The sequence below is a fragment of the Platalea leucorodia genome, assembly GCF_965183815.1.
Source record: "Platalea leucorodia genome assembly, chromosome: 7".
NCBI lineage: Eukaryota > Metazoa > Chordata > Aves > Pelecaniformes > Threskiornithidae > Platalea > Platalea leucorodia.
The window spans coordinates 25,730,151-25,754,397 of NC_138829.1; positions in this window are offsets into that span (position 1 = coordinate 25,730,151).

Here is a 24,247-nt window from a genome sequence, read left to right on the forward strand (position 1 = left end):
TTAGTATCATGACACACACCTTAGATGTGTTGTAAAGCATCAGTCACCACTCGTATTTCAGACCCATCTCTGCTATGGCTGGGATGGCCAGTGAAGGATGCCTGGGAGCAGCTTAGGCTGCAGCTGACAGGAAAGGTTAACGCTGCCTTTGAGGAAGAGGTCAAGCTCCGCTCTGCTCTGCTGTTGTTCAGCCAGTCCTATCGATACCACCTCTGGAGCAATCAGATCTTCCAAGCTACTATTTGGTGTCAAACCTGCCATATTCAAACAAGATAGCAGAGTTGCTGCCCGTGCACCTATCCATCACTGGAATCACGGACAGTCCTCAACAGAGGTTCAGGTTTGGTCGTGGTATGGAGGGTGCTGGCAGCACAGACAAACGACCTCCTCCGAACCCACAGAGAAGGAGAGGACTTCTGTATTCATTCTTCTGGGTCTGCCTGCAGTGCTTGCTACAGCTAGCCTCAGCAAAACTTTCTTAGCCCAGACACTGGAGATATTCAGAGAGCCTGTGAAACGGATCCTTTCTGTTTGTAAGAATGTTTGCTCGCATGAGATGGTCATGTATAGCTGCTTCCTCTGCCTTCAAAGAAGTCATGTGAAGAGCCCCAGAAGGCTTCAGCCTTCCCCCCAATACTTTCTACATCAATTCTAGATCTTGACATTTATTTTCAAGGCCTTCTGTGAAACTATCCAAGAATATCTCAGAAAAGCCTCATTCTTTGCATGTTGATAGCACTGTTCCTCTGAACCCTGGGATAATGAAAGACAAGGCATTCTCTACAGTGGGGTCATGGATTTACAGATCACTCTGCTTGAAGATATAAATCTCCTTTCTCTGGCTTTACTGAAGACAGATCTGAAAACAGCAAAGAAAAAACAAGAAGGTGAAAGAAAAAAAGAGATAAAAAGAAAGCATGAGTGAAAAGAAGTAAAGCAGGGGAAGAGCTAAAGCGGGGGGAGGGAGTGAGGAAAGAAACAGCTTGAAAATGACAATTAAATCAGTTATAATGAAGGAAAAGATTTTACCTTTCTTGAGATGTGGGAACAAAAATCAGCCCAGTGGGATGCCATGCATTGCTCTGCTCGCAGATACTCTAGAGGGAGAGTTTATGAGCACACAGAGAAAGGAATTCCACACAGGACCAACAAAGATGCTTATATAGGTGATGTCCCTGCTTATACAGTCTAGCGCTGTGCAGGCTTTCAGTCCAATAGATAAACAAAATAAAGTCCTGTGCCACAGGGTTCCCAGCTGTTTTCTAATGTCATTCACAAGAGCGTTCGACTTGCTGGCAGCAGGGATCCATGTGGCATCACACCCCAAATCACAAGACTTTTATGTCATGTAATTTTTAGCCTTTCTCACGTTTCCATCCTGCAGCTTTAAAATTATATTTTCTCCAGTGCACTGTAGTGATACACTCTTTCCAAGGTCATGCCACGGCTCTCAGTGTACCAAAGCTAAACAATTCCAATATCTACAGATACTGGGCAGATCTCAGGGCCACTGTGAGATTATATTAATGGGGTCTGGCATGGGGAGAGATATCTCCACTCTCATGCGCATCCTTTTGAAGGCCCACAAACCTTTAGTCCACGAGACTTAATGAGATTGTAATAGGATTGTAATTCTTGGAAGTGTCATGGCACTGCTTTAGTGTCAGTGTCATAAAGGTTTTAAAAAGGGTAGTTAATCAGTAATTGGTTCATGATACTAGAACACACTATCGATTAAAATTATAACATAAAAATCTAAATAAAACACATATCCACCAGCATTTTACAGTGCCGATCATTAAATTAATGGTAGTTCAGGGGCTGCTACATTCCCTTGTCCAGCCTTCTGACACAGGGCAAGCCTGACAGTGCTGTTTGTAGCACTTTAGCCTTACCAACGGACAAAATACTTTTCCAGATTTTCTTTGCATAAACTATTAGCAGTTTTTATTTAACCTATGGTCTGTTTTTATTTTTGTTGTTCTATATTAGAATCCACCTAAAACTTCTTTCCCTCTTCCACATATAAAGTAGTCCACTTGCAAAATCATGGTGCATCCCCATTCCTCAGCAAGGATTCAATCACACGATGCTTTGGTGAATTTTAATGTTAGCAAGATCTAGTTTTACAGACCATATTGCACTACATTTAGAGAGAAATTTGAAACTAAACCTTAACTGTTCTGAGATAAATGAGCAAAAGATGTTTCTGAAGGCATAGCAACTCACAGGGTTCAGTACTACACAACAGGGCTCTAAGTCAGGAATGTATTAACAAGTGATGCCTCTCAGTAGAGCGTGAGATACCGGTTGATTGCAGCATCACTGTTGAGCAGAGTACTCAATCACTTGCTCAGCATTAATACATGTAGAGAGAGGTTAAAGAGAATTAATAGAGGGCAGGGAAGCACTCGGCTTAAAAAGGGGCAAAAGCAGACTTTGACATTGTAAGCAAGTCAGCTAGCTTCAATATCTGAAAGAACACCAGAATAAATTACCAAATAATCAATTCATAAGCACCTAGAGGATATCAAGGTAATCTAGGACAACCTGGGTTCATTTGTTAAGAACAAATAATGTCAAAGCAATCTAAATCCTTTTTTGACAGTGTAACTGCCTAACAGTGAATGGCAAAATAATAGGTATTTATGTCTGGATTTCAGTAAGGATTTCACCAATGTCTCATCTGACCTTTGTCTAAGCATACAGTAGAAATGTGATGTAAATGAAATCATCATGAAATAGGAGCACAACTTGCGGAGATGATACATTTTTAAGGAAAAGTTCTCAGGAAGCAGTTTGCTGTCAAATGGGTGGCTAGCATTTAAAAAGGAGCCTCCATACAGCTCTGTGCTGGTCCTAGTCAAAGATCAGAATTTGTAAGGTTCTGGTTAACAGAGAAATGGCCAAAACCTGATTCAGTAACGGCAAGTGGCATCCCTTTCTTTGTGTCAGCATAGATTAGACAGAGCTCTTTCTGTTTTCTTTTCAATAGCCCTATATAACTTTTCTTATAACCTCAGAATAGGGGCACATGAACAGGTTAAGCTGAGGTTGTTGATTTGTCTCTCAAAATGATGTAGCCCCTCTCCTGGTTTGACCAGAGGATAGCTCATGCTTTTGTACGCATGCGGGCCAGGACGGAGCCTGCGCAGGCTTCCAAACTCCTGAGCTACCTGCTTCTGTGCAGCTACTATGGCGAGATTCATGCCTCAAGCTTTGCCTTTCCAACTCTGTGTCTCTAGCCCAAGAAAATATTTCAGAAATCGTATATGTGAACTGATTTTGGTATGTAAATATAATATCTCTGGAAGAGGGAATATATTTTTGTCTGTAGCACTAGATTTTTAAGCTTATCTTTGTGTGTAGCACAAGCATAAGACAGGAGTTTGGGCAGCTGGAGGGAAGATGGGTCAAGAAAGTTTTCAGGGGTAAAGGGATTAAGTACATGTGAGCCAGCAGCTATCAAGTTTTCTTCCATAGCCAGTCTTAGGGATGAAAGACTGATTCTTGCCTTGATGTTTGTCCCAGATTCTCCTTGGCAAAACCTGTAGCCACACACTTATCATTTTGAGTGTCATGTGTCACACAGAGAGTAGAGACTAAACTGAAGTACGTGCGCTGGAGCTTGCGACAGCAACAGCAATAACGACTAAAAAAAACCCAGCCCATATCAAATCCCAGAATCAGAATGATGCAAAGATTAATTCATTTCAGAGGGCTGTGTGGTGTCTGACTCGGGGTCATTTCAAATCAGCAGTCACAGCTGTCGTAGTCAGGTTCTATAAAACATAAAAGGAGCAGAAGAAATCCCCGCATGTACACACAGGCACACACACTTCATGTCACACATTCATCGGGTATTCAGAGAGGAAAGAGAGTTACATGAGTATATGCAAATATTCTCCCCTGGACACAAGTAAAGAACTGCTAACACCCTTAAATCCCCCCCCCCCCCCCCCCCGCCCCGAGTTACTTTCAAATATTTGATGCATTTCCATATAGCAATTTTACTATTTTCCCTCCTAAATAGCCTCCCTGTGACTCCACGGCTGCAGCTCCCACTGTGTCATCCTCCCAGTGAATAAAGGACACGTCCTGGCTGTGGAAAAGCCGCAAGTCAGAGGCTTTGCAGTTCTGCCACCTTCTTTCCAGGCAAATTGTGCACAGTCATGGGCACGCAGGGCCTGGTTCTAGCACCGATGTGTCAAGTAGATGGGAGCTGTGCCTTTTGCTACTGAAATATCTGTTGATTTATTGAAGTATGAAAAATCCATATCTCAGATAACTATGGTCGATATTTGTGATCTAACATGAGGTTCCTAAATTACACCTCTTGACCAAGATTTTGTCTTTGGCAGGGGACAGGGCTACAAAAGGTTAATGTACTGCCCTAAGATAAGGGTCATTATTCACTTACTCCAGAGGTTCCTATTAAAAGATTCAGAAAAAATTACTTCGTAAAAATTCTCTCTCTCTACTGAACACAGAGTTGTTCTGAGTGACTTTACTGATGGACATAATTGCCTATTCTGATAAGCCAGTGTAGGTAAGGGAGTGAGCTGGGTGTTGCTCTGCTTTGCATCTCCATCACATCCATGGCAGCTGGGCTGTGACGGTGGTTCAGGATAGGCAGGGCTTAATCAGTCTAGGGAGGGGTTGTGCAGTGAAGCCCAAGGAGGGAGAGGGGATCGGTCTGTTTTCTGACCATGTTGTGTTGTCCTGAATTTGGTACTCCTCTATTCTGAACCCTTGTTCAACTTAGTGAACTGGTGGTGTGAGGATACCCAGCTCCCACCCCTCTCCCCATGTCCCTTAACACTAACTGTCCCACAAGTGACCCGCTGAAGAACATAAAGATCATAGAGGTCTTTTTGTGCTGGGTGTAGCACAAGCCATAGATCCTCACCAGGTGTTTCTGGATCAGTCATGTAAGGGATGATCCAGGGCTGAGTGGGAGCATATTTGTAAGCTCTCTCTTGAGTTAAAGAACTCAAACAGCAGAAATTCTCCTGCATCCTAGACAAGATCATTGACCTCACTGTTAAACTTTCTTTTTTTGTGTTTATCTAAATCTGCCCTGTGCCTGATTCAAACCACCAAACATTGATATGCCTTTTTCTTAAAAATAATACAGTCAAGTACTGTCAGAACTCTTTCCTACATATCCACTTAGAGACTGTAAACAAGCTACCTCAAATAAACAGATTAAGCATCCCAATCTGTCATGGAGGGATGTGTTTTATGGTTCTCATATTATTCCTGTATCTTGCTTCAGAACCCTTTCCAGCTGACCAGCATCCTTTCTTCAGATGTGTATATTTGGTTTCCTCTCATCACCTCTAAATATTTTTCCTGAAGACACTCCTGTTTTGGAAGCTCTTGTGCTAGATATATGACTTTGCACTTGACTGTAGTCAGACACGTGTTGTTCGGATAAGCCCACCTTACAAAGCTCTCCAGATGGATCTTTATAACTACCATGTCCCATCATTATTTATTTCTCTGCCAATTCTTCTGTCACACAAATGGATTATCTATTTTTGTTTTAGCTAATTGATAGAGATATTGAGTAGTTTTGTGCCCAAGACAGATTTCTTAGGTGCTCAGTAGAATAATTCACATATAATGATGATTCCCTATTTACAATTACTTTTTTATGATATAGCAGTTGAGTGGGAATTGAATTTGTTTAATAAGGGCAACATTGATTTGTGTAGTGCTATTTTTTATCAAATGCCAGAAAAGACAAAGTCAGCTGCCTTACAAAAACCTAAATGTATTATATCAGTACCAGTTACTTTATCAACCAAATTTGTAAATGCATCAAAAACAACGTTAAGGTTTTTGGTGGGACAAGATATTCCATATTGTCGCGTTGTTTGGTATCAATCATGCCACCTTCTTTTTATACTTCACTGACTGCTTCCCAGTTTCACAGAACTAATGCCAGGCTAAGCAGCCCAGAAGCCACACAGCACACTATTTAGCTTTGTAAATATTTGCACACACCAGGTTATTTTCTCCAGTGCACTAGAATTGTCTTGGTGTTCTGAAGTTTATTAAACAGAAATCAAAATTAAAGATTCAGGGTGGCATACACCTTGCCTAACATTAGCTTTCTAAACCCTAGGACCTTGTGTAAATTAGTCACCTAGGCGTCTTCCATAGTCTGTGCTAAGAGGGCAGTTTGCCTCTTTGTAAGGTATATTTCTGAGTAGGTGAGATGAAATGCCAGAGGATGAAATGTCCTTTGGGGTGCCGTTCTGTTTCTTTGACTGTGAAATGCATGAGGTGAGCAGTTTATTTCATCTTTTGAGTAGCTGGTCAGTTGAGATGCTTGCCAACCTCAGAAAGTTCCTCGTTCCTTCTTTTAATAGTCTTCTTCCCAGACACACATAATAATTTTTACTCATATGACCAGACCATGTGGGCTCTAAATACTTCCTTAGCTAGGCATCTTGCTTCTCATTTTATCCCATAAACTAACACAGATAGATACACTGTAATGTCTTTATTGCATACCCCTGCTGAGATGTTTTGGTGTCCAGGCAAGGCAATTGATCACTTAGGGACAGAGCCTGCAGCCTTTGACTGAAGGAAGGAGATTATACGGCCCTTCATTTGGGACTGTTCACACAAAGAACAGCTGCAGGCCTGTGGTCTGTACACATCGCGTGGCATAGGCCAACGTGCAGTTCCTACATCATTACCAATGGTGGCATAAGGAAGCTGAAGGAGACACAGTGAAAATTATTCCAGTGCAGTATAAAGCAAAAGGTAAAGGAATAAAGAATGATTACAAAAAAGTTGAGGTTTCGTGGATTGCTGTTTCAAAAAAAAGACATGTCCTTTTATCTGGATTTAAATTTGCCTGTGTTAACCAAATCCAGCAGCAATGGATTTAATAAATATAAAGGGTTTTTACAGTTTTCCAAACCCACATAACAGTATAAGAAATGTCCTACTGGGTCAGCCTAATGGTCCACCTAGCTTAGTTTTCTGCTTCCAGCAGTGCCAACTAGAGACTGTATTTAGGCACATGAGTATTTGATAAAAAGAGGTATTATACAAATCAGCATTGCCCTTATTAACCAAATCCGGTTCCTTATGGGCCACTTTGGGGAGGAAACTGCTGAGGCAGTTGCCCTCCTACTTGCTGTTGGGACATCTCCTTGTGGACGTTTTGGAAAGCACAGGACAGTCTCTTTTTGTGCAATTGTTCTTCAAGCTGTTCTTCCTGGAGTCATGAGACTGCACTTTCAGGATTCATTACATGGACACATCCTCATGACAGCAGATAAAAGATGGAAAAATTGACCCCTTAACAATTTCAGAAATCAGACTTAGAAAATGAACAGCAATGTTAGTATTTGAAAATGTCTCATTATTTTAGTCTTGACTTTTGGTGTGGGAATGCTTAGCTAGTGGCTGTGGTTAGTCCCTCTGTGCCTCCGCTTCCTAACTTGAAAATGCAAAGAGTAATGATGTCTGCCTTCTTCATGGGATATTGCCATTATAAATATTTTAAAGATTATGAGATGTTCAGATACTGAGGAATAGAGTCTATCCAACAATCTGACCTAGAGATATATAAGATAAAGAGATTTCCAAGAAGTGGCTGGAATCTCTTCTTAAAGGGAGAAAAAATCACCATCTGAGGAGGTTGTTAGAGCATTGGGAAAATGAGCAAAATGTAAGCATGACCATTACAAAACAAGAATGTGGAGACATCAGAAGAAAGATTAAAAGGAAGCTTTAAGTAGGAGTTTTTCACAGATGTGGTTATAAGGGAATCACATGGGAGTGGGAGAATTCTGCCCAGAGCTGGAAGACCCAGCGTGGACAGTCACGTCTTTTCTGCTTTCAAATTCACTGTCACCATTGACGGGCCATGTGGCTCTGAGTGAGTCATACCGTGCACGAAGCACCATCCTCTCCGTTGGTGACACAGGGGTAACTGGGGCCCTGAAAGGGAGGTGTGAGATTAGTGACGGGGAGATTACATTAATTGATGTCTGAAACATTGTAAGCTCTTCATGGGGATATACTAGAGGAAGATGAAAAATACCACCATTTGTTAGTCATAACATTGACTAGAAAAATTTGGAAGAACGTGGACTCTCCGTTGTTATTTTAAAAATAGAATGGATGTTGTCATTGATGGAAGACAGAGAATTGACACAGGGACAGTTGTTGTGGTGCAGGGGCATATCACCAGTCTGATCCCTGCAGAGTTCAGTATTGGCAAGAGGTATCTGCTATCCTTTTCCATAAGGCAGGGACAGAAAGAATTGTCATCTCCAGCTGTGGCTCAGACGAGCTCTGGAGCCACCTGGAGATGAATAGCTTATTCAGCCTTGGACCGCTCCTTTGAGAGGAAGAAGTGCCAGGTGTGATGTGGCTTTTGGAAGGTGGGAACCATGGGAACTACACTGAGAACAGATAGTGCAGGGACACATTGCCCATGGTCTTTGCCCTCCCAGGCAGCGTTAGAACAGGAAACACGTGCTGGAAAGCGTGGCGAGGACATTGCAGAGCACCTGCACTGTCCAGAGTTCAACCAGCCTTTTTCCAGGTGAAGATCCATTCTCCCCTCCCTACTTTGAATAACCTAAACATGCCTTCAGCTGCTGTGTTTCAAGAGGCAAACCATGTCTGGCACCTGTATGAACCATCTCACTGAATTAAAAGAACCAGAGTGCCTCGTAAAGACCTTTAAGCAAACCTGCTTGTTGCCAGATAATTCAGAGGCTGCCTTGGTGGTAGCCAGCAGTTGTTGGTGGGATGGTGGGATTCCTAGCAGCTTTCCTCTGCCTGTCACACTATCACTTCTTTGTCCCCTCCATTCCCATTGTAGCCATCTCACGTTTAATATTTAAACTCTGCGTTCCTTGGGCAGGGCCCATTCTTTTCTTCTCTGTTTGCACGCTGGCTAACACAGTGGGGTACTGGTCCATGACCAGGACTACTGGGTACTATGCTAATGATTATAATGGCAGCAATTAATAATGCCTTGTTCTTTGATCTCTGGGCTTGCCGAGGCAGTCAGCTGCTGCAATTGTTCTCTGCCCTAGGGCTGAGTGTGTAGTCAGGTTGTTTTTTTGGCTATCTGGTGGTTTGATCTCGGTGCCCCCTCCTATATGCTGACCCTGCCTTCAGACTGGCAGACTGGAGTCTCCTAAAATGGTTTTGAGGGCAGTTGGCCAGGCTGCCTTTGGATCTGCTCCTTTCGTTTGGAATAGCTTGTATACCCTTGTATGCTCTACTGTTAGTGATACCTTTCTCAATACTCTAATCTGAATATCTCAGGAGATCCAGGAAGGATATCTGAGAGGATAAAACAGTATGGATTTGTGTTTCGTGTCACAAATCATACATGCTTCTGCATTGGTTTTGGATGCACTACCAGGGAAAGCTGTATGTGCAGTCCTGGAAATGTCAGTGGAGATTGTCCGAGTTCCCTGTGCAGCCATGAGGGACGGAGGGAGATTCCCCAGAACCTGAACAAATGGCTTCTCCACTTAGAGCTTAAATTCCCCTAATAACAGAAATGATGAAAATACTAGCCATAGTGAGAATGGGTGGATTATTTGCCTTCCCCCTCCTCTTTTTTGGTCCCTCAGCAATTGAAGAGGCTCTCACCTAACTATCCCACTAGGTAGCTGAACTGTATCCTGCTGATACCAGCTGTGCTGCCAGGGTCTGAGTGGAGTCACTGGAACAAGCCAGCTAAAAATAATGTGGATACCTGAGGTCCTAAAGAGAGGCTAGAGATAGGTGTGGCCTCTTCTCCCCAGCAAGACCTCTAACATTTTCTCCAGAAGTGGAGTGGTGCCATCAGCTTGGAAGGTTTCTGCAGCTGTGATACCACTTAGATCCCCATATACTGGAGTGCCATCGGGAGGCAGAGTGTGAGGAGGTAAGAGTCTGGAAAAATGGGAACTGAAACCCTCTTGCCTTTATTCCAGACTCTGTCAAAATAATTTCCAAGCCACCTAGAACAGCCTGAATACTGCACAGGTCTAACATCTAAAGAGGAAACTAAATGAGTGAGTCACTCCAGGATAGTTGGACTAAGGCAACGAAGCTGGAAACTTCATCCCTTCATCAAAGCCACAGGAGACCAGGGGATGGCCTGGACTGGCAGGATTAGAAATACAAGGGCGTTAGAGAACATGGCAAGACAGCTAATCCAGCTTTTGGTGACCTGCCTAAACAAACAGCAAGGACAGAGAGCTGAGAAATGTGATATTTGTGCTTGTGTGAGAACCAGCCCAGTGGAATGGTTATTATCATCTGCTGAATTGGACAGCGCATGGTGGAAAGTCAGGACGGATCTCTTCTAGCTGAGAATGTGACTTTTCCAAAAATGATTGATTGTTTCTCAGGATTTGCTGAGTTTTCCAGGTTGTTCAACATCATTTCAGCTGCAGTAGTGGAGGGGACAAAACCTCTCTTGCAGCAAACCCATCTGTTCATTTTGGAGTTCCAGAGCAGGTCATATCTGACACAAGGCTTCAATTTTCTTGTGAGGTCTTTTGAGGCATTTGCAAGCACCTTGCCACATCAGGTCCCATTTTGCTTGGGGAAAATGTTTCCTGCAGTGAAGACAATCAAAGATTTCCTTTCTGAATTCTCATACTCCCATTCCCTCCTCTTGGCAAAGCAATCAATACCTCTAGCAATGGCTTCAGCCTTGCAGATGAACTGTGGGAAGAGAGCTGAGGCCCAAACATCTCACCCTGCCAGATCCTTGCTGGCTGGACTCCTTAAGTCTACAAAAGAAAGAAGATCAACATAAAACATCTGAAAAGCAGAAGTTGGAACAGTCAACTTCTTCTGAATACTAAACTCCCAAGAGTTTCTTTTCCAAACTAGATGGAGCAGTGCAGGGAAGAGCCAGAAACCTTCAGTTCCATTTTATTAGTGCATTAGCAAGAATCACCCATTAGCTCATTCTCATCTTGCTGTTTCACTTAATGGATTTCAGATACACTCTGATGTCTACCCTGAGAATAACGCTGACCCCTTCTGATCCCTAGCCTGTCCTCTAGATCCTCTCCTTGCAGCTAGGAAAAGAGAGATGTCTTCCTGCAATCTTGGAAGAATTGAAGGATCCAAGTGCATTTAAATGTTGGTAGGCAAATGTCGTTAAAGGGCAGAGTAACCCCTGATGCAGGGTCACACCATCGTGTGTAGAGATGTTCATTCTTGTGCTATATTGATGTTTCATTCCCATTTTCTTTTGTTTAATGAAGGGTTCACAGTCCTTCCCATTTCATAAATGGACTGCGGTATTTATTATGAACATTCAGACTCCCTGCTCATGGGGCAGTTAATGAGCATGTAGTAAACAAGTAAGAGCCTGTGTAAACAAGAAATGAAGATAATTCTTTATTCACCTCAACTACAGAGTCGTGAGTCTCTGAAATCTTGGCAACCCCCAAACTCAGAGTTCCTCCCTCCACCAGGATGAGACATTAGCTAGTGTATCAAGCAATTACATAGGGTATTTTTTTCTGCAGAGCTGTGACATCATGCCTGGCAGCTCCCCAAGGCACCAGATCCAATTACCTGAGTCACCAGCAAAGGGAAGTTGCCAAGGGGCTGTCACTGAATTCAGCTCTAGTGAATGCAAGAGCAGAAAAAGCCAAGTGAAATGGCTGACAGGAGACAGGGGGAGGGAGAGGGGAGAAAAGGAGCAGCAGCAGCAGTTCCTCATCAAAGAGATGGAAGGAGAAAGGGATAAGGAAAGGATGAAAGAAATCCAGGGAGAAGCAGCTAAGAAAGAGCCATAGGGGAAACTCTGTAAGGGGAATTTCCAAGTATTCCCTCTGTCCCACATAAGAGGTGATTGGAGCCACTAGATTGACACAGGTCAAATGCTTTTGGAGGGTTTTTTTTGGTATGTAATTTAAAAATTAATCTTCACTGTCGATGGAACCAATGCCCTTTTCTTTTGTGATCCCATCTGGAACCTCCTTTTCTCATTTGCTGTGTTTTCCAGCTTTCTGCTAAAGCTTTTTTCAACGGACCTCCTTGGTGCTCGGTCTTCCCTGCCCTGGGTTACGTTCCCTTTGCAGCTGCAATATCTTCCTTGCCTGGAGGAGTTTGCAAGGAGTACAAGGTTTCTCTGAAGCTGGCACGTGGAGCCTTGTTTTCATAACCAGGCCTCTGGAGGCTTCTGTTAATTACTTCACCAGAATTCTTATATATAGCAGCAAAATGAAATTCCCCCAACACAGGGAAGAAATATAGGCCTCCATTGCCTAAGGAGCCGGCACTGAAATGGTGGCTTTAACACGCACAAAAGTATACCAACCATTACTGATATCAAAACCCCGGCATAAATAGGTTCCCTATACAGATCGCATTTGCAAAACGGGAGGTGCTCACAGGGAGGATTTCACCTGCGTGAGGCATAACCAGCTACAGTCACAGGAGGAGGTTTTATGTGCTGCACACAGGCAGTGCACACACACAGAATTAGACAGAAACGGAAGCACACATAGATATATCAGGTAAGAGGAATAAAGAGAGTCCATAAACCACAGAAATACGCACTGCTCACAAGCGCAGATTGAAGTACTGTGCACACACAAAAGCTATTAAGATGTAGATGCAGCCTCATTAATCTGGGCTGTTTTACAAACCTTATTCCCTAGCTTTCATAGGGGATTTAGGTGATAAATGAGGCCATTTTGAAATCTGGCAAAATGCCGCCTTCCTCAGAGCATACTACAGAATAAAATTCTTATATAATGTGTAAAGCACAAGGGGGAGGGGGCATCTCCAGGGAGGAACACATGTCTGGGCATGTGTTTGCATGTAAACTGTTAGCTTTATCTCCACTGCAGTGCTTTTGTGCAAGTATTCTGTGTGTCTGCGGTGTGTGCGTGGGTATGGATGTACAGCTGAGGCTATGTGAACTGATTTGTGCATCAGATATAGGAAGAAAAGGGACCTTTGAATGTGGATCTCATACCTGCCCCTGTCCCCAGGTTGGAAAACTTGCAATGGCTGACCTTCAGGGTCTACTACAAAGGGTATGGGTTAAGCAGGAATAAGGGCCTTAATTTATCATGGGTGGGTTGGGGAGTTGTCTAGCAATAAAGATATCTTGTCAGCATCATGACCTTTGCTTTGTGTTTGTGACCTTCTACTACTGGTATGAGCAGATATATGGGTACATGTATGATATGACTATCTTGTTCAATAATTGCGGAGCCGTGTGCTGAAAATATTTACATACATCTTTTCCTTTCCCCTCCTGCATTAATTTCAGAGTTATGGACACTCAGGAACTTAGTGATTAGTCTTTATGGAGGTTGCCTCTGGCAGTGCAGACCCTCAAGCAGCTTTGAACAGGTGCCGCTGACAGAATCTTCTGTAAGCGAGTGATGCTTCATCTCCTGTAGACTCACGCCCTTTTCCCTAAATTGTACAGTAGCCCATGTCATCTCTACATCTTTACAACACCCTGTTTGGGTAACGAACTGCGCATAGGCAAGTTGCCTGTGTGCTGACTGGGCACCAGTACAGGCAGGCTGACTGGTCAGCTGGCTGCTACCAGAGTGTACCACAGTTAGATTCTGCCCCCCTTCCCCTCTGTGGAGACACTAATTTGGGTTGTAATACTTTATCCATCCATTCATTTTCATGAAACTTGCTGCATGAGATTTTTCCTGGGATTTAATTGCCTGAGAATTCTGTGAATTGGACTGCAACTCATCATGGTGTTAAAAAGGTAACAGAGAGATGTGTAAGCAGCACACTCACATAAGCTTTCTTTCCTTGGGAAGAGAGTCTAAAGAAGAATCTTTACTTCTCTCATGAAGCAGAATTTACCTGGCCTAAGACTGAAGTTAGGCAAGATTCAGACCTGTAACACCAGCAGTCTTTGAGTCTGATATCTCCCTGCAGGGGGAAAAAAAAAAGATAGCTTTATCCTATTGGAAAGCTATCACCAACGAATAGTGGTGGGGGAAAGAGTTGATTTATTTCTTTAAGATTACCTCCCCCCACCCCAGTTTCAGATAATCATTTCCATGTCTGAAATAACTGACCTATATAGTACCATAGTCTGTCTTTCACCAGTTTTCTCTGGGCATACTCTCCTAACTGGATTTGTGGAGGGTATTTGCAGAATGCAGAGGCACACCCAAGCTAGATTTCCTTGGGTTAATTCAGGTTAACCCACTGCTGCTGGAGAAATGTGATCCATAGGTAGCTGCCTCAACAATTACCCCATTCCCAGGAATTCCCGCTGCCTCTGCAGCAACCCATCCTGCTGCGCTTCCCTTGTCCTCCTCCCTACATGCACTAGGTTAAAATTAGGCCTCTCGCATTTCTCTCGGGCAGAAACGTGTTTGCCTGCAACTGCAGTTCCAGTTCTGCAGCTGCCAGGGCAGAAGGCAGAGCGCTGCGGCAGGGCGAGCACGTCGGGCACATGGGGCGCGCAGAGGCCAGCGGCCCGGCCAGGCACGAGCCATCTTCCACACGCAGAACGATTGCACAAGGCCTGCGCTGGCCATCTGTGTGTGCACGGAGCGACGGCTCAGGGCACATGCTCTCCATCTGTGTGTGCCCGGAGTGAGCGCACAGGCACGCGCCTTCCACCTGCCTGTGGGTAAAGTGGCCGCTTTCTCGGGACCACCTGGCATCAGGCGCATTGTCAGAGCTGTGGTGGGAAAGGGGGCTGCTCCCAGACAAACAGCCTCGATCCTCTCTTTTCACTTGTGCAAAATTTCTGGGTGAAGAAGAGGGACGTGTTCAGGAGCAGCCCCAAAGGTAGTTCAAGTGCACAGATCTGTGATATGTTTATAGGTGCTGTTTACAGGATGGACTTAGTCCCCAGGTATACAAACAGCCTGGTTCCAGGAGGGACTGCAATACGGTGCAGAGATCCTACAGCCTCTCTAACAGCCCGGCTTGGGTGCTGGGAGCAGTCTGGCTGCAGCAGCACCGAGCTCGACTCACAAGGATTTGCTGTGCTTGCTTTGTCATGTATAGGTTTGGTTTTGTTTTGAATCAGACTGTTCATCACACATCTCTTCATTTGCATTCAGTGTCCCCAGTGTAATGGCATCTGGATCCTGAATAGGTCCTTGAGGTGTCGCTACTGCGACAATAATGCCAATAATGATAACAACAGCAAGGGGAGGATCACAAGTGCAGCACAAAGTACTTGCTTCTAGCCTTCAGATGGATCAATACTCTGACCTTCAAAGTCAAGGCATATTTATCTACTGAAGATCTTTTTAATACTTATTTGGAATTTTAATGTGTTTTTATACTGCCCCTCTGCAACTTCAGCAATTCGGTTTGTGGTACCAGGGTATCTGTGAGGCTCAGTAGGTAGAGGGATTCAAAATAGCCTCTGTAAAAGGTGTCAGAAAGCTTCACACTCTTTCTAAAATGGCTGCTCTGTAGCACACATATCTTAGAAGGAATAAATGGCGATAGGTGGTTAGAGATTTGTCTGCAGTGACCTGAATGATTCATTGACAACAGGGGTGTGTGTGAGCAGGTGCAGAGAAAGCCAGGCAGCTTGGCCTGCCTGTGAGCCTGCCGTCGGCCGGCGAGCGCCGTGCCATCCCCCTGTGCCCAAACCCTGCTTGCAAAAGCCCCAGAGCGTGACTGTTCGAGCCTGCTTTATCCTCCCCAGCCCAGGTGTCAGCCAGGCTGGTGGGTGTCACGTAAGCAGGACCTCGTCTGGGATGCATCTCAGGCAGCTGGGCTGAGCTTCAGCTGGCTGTGACAATGTGGCATGATCTGTGTCCCCCGGGTGCCTGATCTGCTATGGACGCTGGTCTCTCTCCTCTGTCTGCTAGTTCAGATCAAGCAGCTTTAGAGACTTGCACTTTACATTTTGGAGACAGGCATTGTAGTCCCGAGGGGGAGACAAAATGGCTGTCGTGGGTATTTGCGTATATCCCTATTTATATGAGGCGTTTTAGGCATGGATAATGTACAGTGCAATGCAACCTGTACGTGCATAAATGGAGCCTGCTTTCAGCTTCAGTGCGCACAGCAGCACACACTCAGCCTTTTCTTTACAATAGTGCTGGTCCCCGGCTCTGGCCAGCGTGCAGCGCATTCCAGCGAGGAGTGAGATTTCACAGCTGAACCCCCTGAGGTGGCCCTATTCTCCTGCCTCCTGTTGTTGCACAATAAGGGATGGGGTGTCTAACCGAGACTTCGGCTCTCATGTTGCTGGGAGGGGAGTGGAAACAGCAGCAGCATGATTTCTAATAAAATGTACCCCATGACCTGTTCTGTCCAAAGCAGGAAGCCGTTCCCCAGCGGCCTCCTCCCGTCCCTGTGTCCCTGGGCTAGCAGGGGGGCTCTTTGTGGTAGGCTTGGGACCCCCAAAGTGGATGGATTTTCCATGTTGCGTACACAGCCTGCTTCCTCCTTTTAGAGGATGCAAAACATGTGCCAGGGGCTGGGTCTGCAGCGTTCCCAGGAAGATGCCGTACATGATTGCATGTGTGGTGGTGGGGTGGGGGGCAAGGGGATGGGGAGGGAGCAGAGGATAGACAAGAATCTCCTTTCTGCCATGCGAAATCTGTCCTCCTTCCTCCTCCCTCCCTGTCCTCCCCCCTTCCCTCATATTTTGGTATCTCCACATCTGTGCAGAATTTCAGGCACTTGGGGCTCCCAGGAGATAGCGTCATTTTTGTGTTAAAGATGCTTATTGAATTTGACAAACGATGATTTATGACAGGGCAACCCGCATGGGGTGCGGTGAGGAGTCTCAGCGCCTCGTCACGGACCGGGAATCTGTTTCATTCCCATCTCAGCTCCTCGCCTGCCTCTCATTGGAGCGCAGAGCAGATCAGACTCGACAGATGCTGGGAATGTATTGCTTAGCTGAGAGAGAGAGTGTGAGAGAGACCACGACTGAAACAAAGAGAGCAGAGTGAGGAGCTCGTCTCCCAGTGTCTCTCCCTTTAACCCATGACCACACCTCCAAGACCTTGTAGGACACTCAGAATAAATAAATTAGCTTTAATCGCCCTAGTAGCCTGAGTTTGAATCCAACTTCTAGCTTTAATCGCCCTGGTAGCCTGAGTTTGAATCCAACTTCTAGCTTTAATCGCCCTGGTAGCCTGAGTTTGAATCCAACTTCACTGAATTTTATGCATGTCTTGCCAGTCTAAATTCAGTTTTCAGGCTTCGTTTACTGTCCTCTGCGCCAACTGAGGGCTGGATCTTCTGGATGCAGCTTACCCAGATCTGCAGCAGTCCCTCCTTGCTACTGTCTCCTCTGGCCATTCCACTTCCACTGTGCACCTTTGTCCTCCAGCATCCTCACTGTTCTGGTCCTGGAGCCCACACACACAGCTCTGCCTCTGCACTTCAGTCCTCACCGCAGATGCAGAGCAAGTTGAGCAAGGCCAGGTCTGGCAGGACTTGGAAACTGAGGCTTTGTGCTGCACTGTGCAACTATGGCTGTGCTGCTTCCAGCACCAGTTCAGGTCTCTGAGTGGCTTTGCCGCTTTTGCAAAATGCAGAGCCCAAGCTGATAAACCTGCCCCAGGAAGAACCAGCGGGGTTGTTTCAGGACCACACTGCTGGAGCTGCGAGGGCTGGGAACTACCATGCAAAGACACCTGAGAGATTTCACACAAATCCTGCTGGATCCAGCAAGGCCTGTTAAGCCTGGCTTAGCACCGACCTGGCCAGACCTGGGCTCCCTTACAGCCAAACAGGTGTCTTTCCACTGTGCTCTGAGCACGGTGAAGCTCTCTTAGTTCAAGCACTATATAGATGCAGAAAGGCAGCTCATGTCTGGCAACATGCCCAAGCTAATAAGCCCTCCCAAACCCAGAGTGCTGGGAAGCACAACGTGGAGACACTTGAGTGGTCCTGTTGGGAAGAAGCCCAGGTCCAGCAGGGTTGATGCTGAGCCAGAGCTAATAATCCGTGCTGGACTCAGGCTGAGCTTGTGCAGAACGACTGGGTGTCCCTGCATCGCATTTCCAGCACATCCTGTGGGCCCCACATTAATGGGGCTTTCCGCTGTCTGAGGTATATCCCAGCCCCCTTATCTTGGGTCATGGAAACTTGACAGTAATGTCTCGCGGGGAGATGGCGCATGCACCAGTCCTCTTGGTGACAGCAGCATGTGAGAGGCAGGAGGGTGGGAAGGTCTGGAGGGAGACACTCCTCTGCTGGCAGGGACCTCAGCGTGGTGAGGGGGAGGCTGGGCGGCACATGGCTGCTCCAGATGGAAGCCATTAACCGGGAATGTCTGTGATGTGGTCTGGAGCAGTGTAAACAAGAGCCATGAATTATCCAGCACCTTGTAAGCAGGGCTGGAAAGGATCCCCTGCCATCCACTCCTTCCCTCCCTCTTTTCCTATCTCCCTCCTTCCTTTCATCTCCTCTCCCCATATTGCTGTAGACGTTTCTTTATTTCCATGTGTGGTTAAGTAAGGCTGTGCTTTCTTCAGTCCTGCTTTTAACCCGTGCCGCTATTCCTGAAAGAAGGGGGAAGGCTAGAGCTGGAGAGGGGCCAAGGTCTCATGTACCACCTCTGAGCTAAATCAGCCCTTGGGTGAGCGAACACAGCTCGCTCGCTTGCTGGGTACATCCACCTCCCCAGACACTCCTGCCAGCAGCAATGCCCTCCCAGTAGCCCTGCCAGCAACTACGACTGGTCCAGTTGCCTGTTATTGTTCAGTGGGCTGACTCTCAAGGAAGGGGAACATCGTCAACCTGCTGAAGGTGTAAAGCAACTCAATATTCTGTCACAGAGTCTAAAACACAGCTTACAACAGAGCTAGTGAAGTATCCTGTTGTCTTTAGGCTCCAGAGTAGTGTCTTTCAGGGCGTCTGAATACAAAGATCAGTAGAAAGGGTTGAGGAGAGAGTGGCTGGGCAGAAATGCCCTTTACCTGGCAGGTACTGGTGGAGTGGCTAAGCTGACTATACTGGATGCTCCTCCCTATTAACTTCTTCTTCTCCAGACAGCAAAATCACACCATAGATTTATGTTTATACATCTCAGTGATCCCAGCTAGAAGCTCTAGAAACTATAAATACTAGGATCTCTTCACTTGCTATTGAAATGCAGCTATTTCTGGCAAGGAAGAAGGAAGTTATTTAACAGAGCATAGCAACGCTATGCAACATTTGAAGTAGCAGGATGCTGCATCCACCCATCTATGATATGGAAAATTTAGGAAGCAAAATTAAATTGGTCAAATTGGAATACCAGTTAGCACCACGGTTCTCCAGCGGAGCCATGCGTTATTTCAGGACCAGGAAAAGAATTCCAGTTTTGAAAACAAGATGAGTCTTCTAGCTGTACCATGTGCCCAGCCAGCACTGGTTTGTGGGATCACTCCTCAGCACCTGCTGAACTCTCAGCACCCATCCTGTAGCACCTCTTTACCTTGGACTCCTCTGAGAAGGTGTCGTCCAGTCAGACACCTCTGCATCTGAGCCCCGATGAGAACACTGTCCTGAGTTAGATGGCTTCAGAGCAAATGTCACGAGTGTCTGCATTTCTAATTCTGCAATAGCAAATCATGAGTTTCTTCCATTTTAGCCAGCCAAATGCAGAGTATCTCCATGGGGGGGAGATCTTCAATGCTGTGAATATAGGCATCATAACCCACGCCAGTCTCTGCTGCTGGGGTGGATGTCATCTCTCCAGGACAATGGATGGGGCATGGTGGGCTCCCTGCAGCGACGCACGTCCCAGGAAGCTACACAGCTTGGTGGCAAAATGGCTTTTGACGGAATCTAATATGGATGGCAGTACCTCAGAAAGCAGATGTCAGGAGGAATAAGCCCTGGCCAGCTGGACTGCTGCATGATTTAGACAGCAGCCTAATGTCTGTTCCTTACCACCTCCAGGAGGGTGTCTCTGCTAATAGGGCTTCTTCCTGTCAACAGCCGTTCTCAGTTTCTTGAACAGTAATGAAGCAAAACTGCTTTCGGGAGAAAAGTGTAGATGAGAGTGGGCAACACTCCAGACCTTTCCCAGGGTTCTTGCGAGCACATCCAGAAGGTCACATCTACATCTATGCCATGGGGCAACCCACAACACGATTCTTCTAGCAATCCCATGGCCTAATCTTTATTAGTGGGTTTACTCTGTCCACTTTGTGGATCCCTGTCTTACCGCCCACTGCAGAGCCGAAGAGTCAGAGTAACGTTGTTACAATTCTAGCGATTTCTGTGAGTTCCATTAGGATGCACCATTTTACGCCAGGAATGAAAGTGGCCTGTTCATTAGATCTGGGCTGTGAAATGGTCTGGATAATCTCTGATCACTAGCAGTATCTGCCTGGGAAAGGAGTGGTAGTCAGATATGGTAAACACAGTATACACTTAAAACAGATAGAAGTTTCAGGTTTTAGAGATCACTCCCCTGGTTTAAGGAAATTTCTTTCACTGTATACCACAATGTAGCCTTGGCCAGATGGATTACCCGCTATTCTCACTGTCCTCTGAGGCTTCATCAAGTTGACAGCGTTAAGACTGGCGTTCATGAACAGGTATTCCCAGTCAATCTGGTAACCCTGTGCTCATGTTTTTGGGGATTTTAAGGACAGAACAGATCATCTACTCTGGCTTTTTACATAATGCAAGCCCTGATTTTAATTCAGCTGGGGCACACCCTATTCATTTTCACTTTCAAAGATAATAAGGATAAAGTATGTCTTTGCACAGTCCTAGTATTTAGAGCTGGAGAAGCCCTAATTGGTCTCATTTCATGTGTCTCCTGGGGACCGACAGAGGATCATTTCCTTTACCAAGTGCAGATATAAGTTCTAAATGATTCAAAAGATGGTGTTTCCACTGCTTTCCTGGAAAAAAATCTCCTTCTGCAAAAAGATCTTGCTTATTTTCTCCACTATTCCTAGTATTATCTCTAGAAATACAATAATTCAAACATCTGAAAATGTTTTCATCTCAAAAAACGCTACCAGCTTTCTTTGTGCACTGCGTCTCAGGGGTTTGTACAGCTTGTGCCTGCCTCCAAATTCACCTCAGTCTCACTTTGACATCTTTTCAGGTGTAAAATCCCTAGATCTTTGGGTCCACCACTTTCTAATTTTCTTGGCCACCTCGAGAAAGCCCTGCCTGTCATCCAAGCTGAACCCTCTGCTTCAGAGCGCACCCAGCAGTGAGGAGCTTGCACACGTACCAGGCCTTGGGCGTCTCCGCAGCCAGGAAGCTGCTGCCGCCCACTGGGTACATCAGTGCCAGAGATACTGTCTCCATAGCAACGCAGGGCTTTTTGTTTTTCTGATGAACAGTTTCAAAGAATAGAAAAAGCACATCTGGAGTTGCCGTATCAGCTGCACCGCCCCTCCCCAGCCTGCTAAAGTCAACAAGAGACAATACCTCGGGTTTAGCAGGCTTAGGGCTGAAAATCCCAGGAGGCAGAATGAGAGTGAGTGAGGTGTACAGGAGAGAGGAGAAGCATAGTGGGGTGTATTATTGATTTAAGGGTGGGTTTGCGTTGTTTACCTTACTACTGTCATATGAGGGGCTTTACATGGGAATAGCTTAACCACATCAGCCTGCTGTGTATTCTCTAGCTGCTACATGTGTTGCTGAACATCTGAATAGGACTAATTTTTGCATCCCTCATTTGTAAAGCCAGAGTTTCTAAGTGCCCCTAGTTCAACTGCACATCTTAGAGGGTAGAAAATGATCATCTAATGGTTTTTGGTCAGTGCTTTAAAAAGGTTCTTTAGATATGTCATTATTTTTTCATTTTCTATGTCTAGTGCTGGCAGCAAGTGCGTTGCTGCTGTTGTCCACTGTGCGAGAAACCTCTTTTTGCAGCGCTTCATGGCTTATGGGGTATCAGGCAGGAAAGCTGTTACTGCCATGGGACCATACATAGCCCATTCTGGACTGTACGCTGTTTCTTTAAGTTCTTTGACTCCTTATGGATCATCCTTCGGGTAAATTTTTGCTCTGTTCTCAGAAGGGAGAGCAGATGATCCTGTTCCACACCAGCTTCTGTTGCATACAGCAGTTTTAGCAGACAATTTAAAAAAGAGGTGATGCTGGCTGGCTGTGTCCAGCACAGGAAGAGGCAGAGGAATCAGGCTCCCTGCCATCAACCTCTAACTTCAGCAGGCGGGATGTGGGAAAAAGCAAAGCCCAACCCCAGCCAAATAAAGCTGGCCTGCAAAAGACCTTCATTCCTGAGGAATTTTTGAATTAAATACTGGCTACAGCCAGCCAGATTCCACTGAAAATTACTATGTCAACCGGTTTTAAATAACAGTCTTTCATGTATATGTTTTTTATGTTGCTTCCCATTGTCTGTTGATTTCCCTGTAGACACTGGGAAATTAAATCTTTTGCTCAACACATTTTTGTTCCTTCTTACTTGGCAAAGATGGATTTTTGAGTCTGACTGGAAACAAGATGGCTGGCTATGCATTGCTCACCGTCCGCTCCCCGAATGGCTGGCGGGAGGAGGTGACAGCTGCCCTTGTGCAGCTGACAAAATCAGTGCCTCCTTTGGGTTTTCTGGACGCCTACGACTCATTCCTGTAGCAGTCCCTGTTACTCTTTCTGTTATTTTAGCAGTACTGCAGGAGTCCCGCTGTACTCCTTATGGAACAAGCCAGTCCTGACTACACTGGGCTTCCTTTGTAAACAGGCAATTCATTTCTAAACCTTCTCCTAAGAGTGCCAGCTCCAGTGTGCAACAGTAGCCACCGACTGCAGAATTATTTTTGTAACTTACCTACTTCCAGCGTTGGGCCAGGAAATGAGAATTGGTCCCTCCTGGGGACACAGTGCCCTTATTACACTGTATTAGAAGAAGTCCGATTTCTTTGGAAAAAAAATGGAACAACTAAAGCCACCTGAATCCCTCTGTCTGGAAGAAAGTCTGACAGACTTGGAAAAGGCAGCTACAGTATTCCTTGAAATTACTGAAAGCAAATGGTAATGAGGAGCAGCTGGAAAGAATGAAATCTTCCACATGGCTCTCTGTGCCATGCATATTGGCCCAGATTTTATGGCTATGGCCTGAAAATAAAAAGATGGATCCCTTACAAGCACCCCTGCGTTCCATACCATTGCTACAGTATGGATTTATTTTTAATGGCACCCAGAAGTGCCATGAGAAATCACACAAGGCTGCTTCCCCACAGGACAGGTCTGTTGCTGTTGATGTTCCTGCAGCACCTAAGCGTTAGTGGCTCTCCTGTTGCCAGAGTAGGCTGCTGCTTCTCAGGGTCAGTAGCACATGGCGCTGTTATTCAAACATTTCTGTAATACTGTAGGTCTTGAACACTGTTGGTTGTCTTCCATCTGTGTCACTGCTTTGATATATAACATTAGGTGAGCATAACGTCCCTCTGGCTTTTGACTGGCAAAGATAAAATAATATTCTACAGCCCAGCATTGTATAGAAGGACCTTCAGGGCAAATCTGAAGCCTCCCCTTAAACCTTGCCAGTATAGCTTCTGGCTTGGCCTGGGCCTCCTGTGCCTGGAGAAGGCGCCTCAGTCATGATCTGCCATTTGATCTGCTGATTCATTTCAGCATCTTGGATTTAAGTGAGCAGGTAAGGAGGAAGAGCAAGGAAGGGCTGACTGCATGACCTCTAGTGCCATAATCTGGCAGAAGTGGGCTTTTCTAATGGTTTCTAATCCCTGAACTTCTGTTGTTTTTTTTTTTTTTTCCAAAACTGCTTGATATCTGAACTGTTCCCTAGGGTGTGGAGTAAAGTCATCTGTAGCTACCATATCATACTTGGAGAGAGACACAAACCTAGGAATGTCGCTTGTTTGAGTTTGTCTCACTTGCTAGGCCAAGTGTTTGTAAATACATAGGAAGTAAAACAAAACATAAGGGGTTCGCTATCTTTAAATCATTAGAGTTGGTATCTAATTCATAGAGACACCACAGCAAAGGGTGAGCTGAGAAGCAGTTTGAAGGAAGACAGGTTCATGGTATCCTCTTTGTAGCAAGAAAGAAGCATATCAATACTTGCCAGAAGGACACAAAGCACGAAGTGAGAGCTGTTCAGAGGAGTGAATGGACAATACAATAAAACCAAACCTTCCTCATGGGGTGAGAAGGTAGCTGGTCTTTCAAATCCAAAAGCAGTTTCTGTTTCTGCGAGGAATTAATTATATGTCTTATATTCGGTTATGCCTTTGAGTACATAGTCTGGGCTCTGAGCAGGAGGAGGGAGACCATGGTTATGATGATTAGATTGTTTTTGCTTTACAGTGCAGTAGGG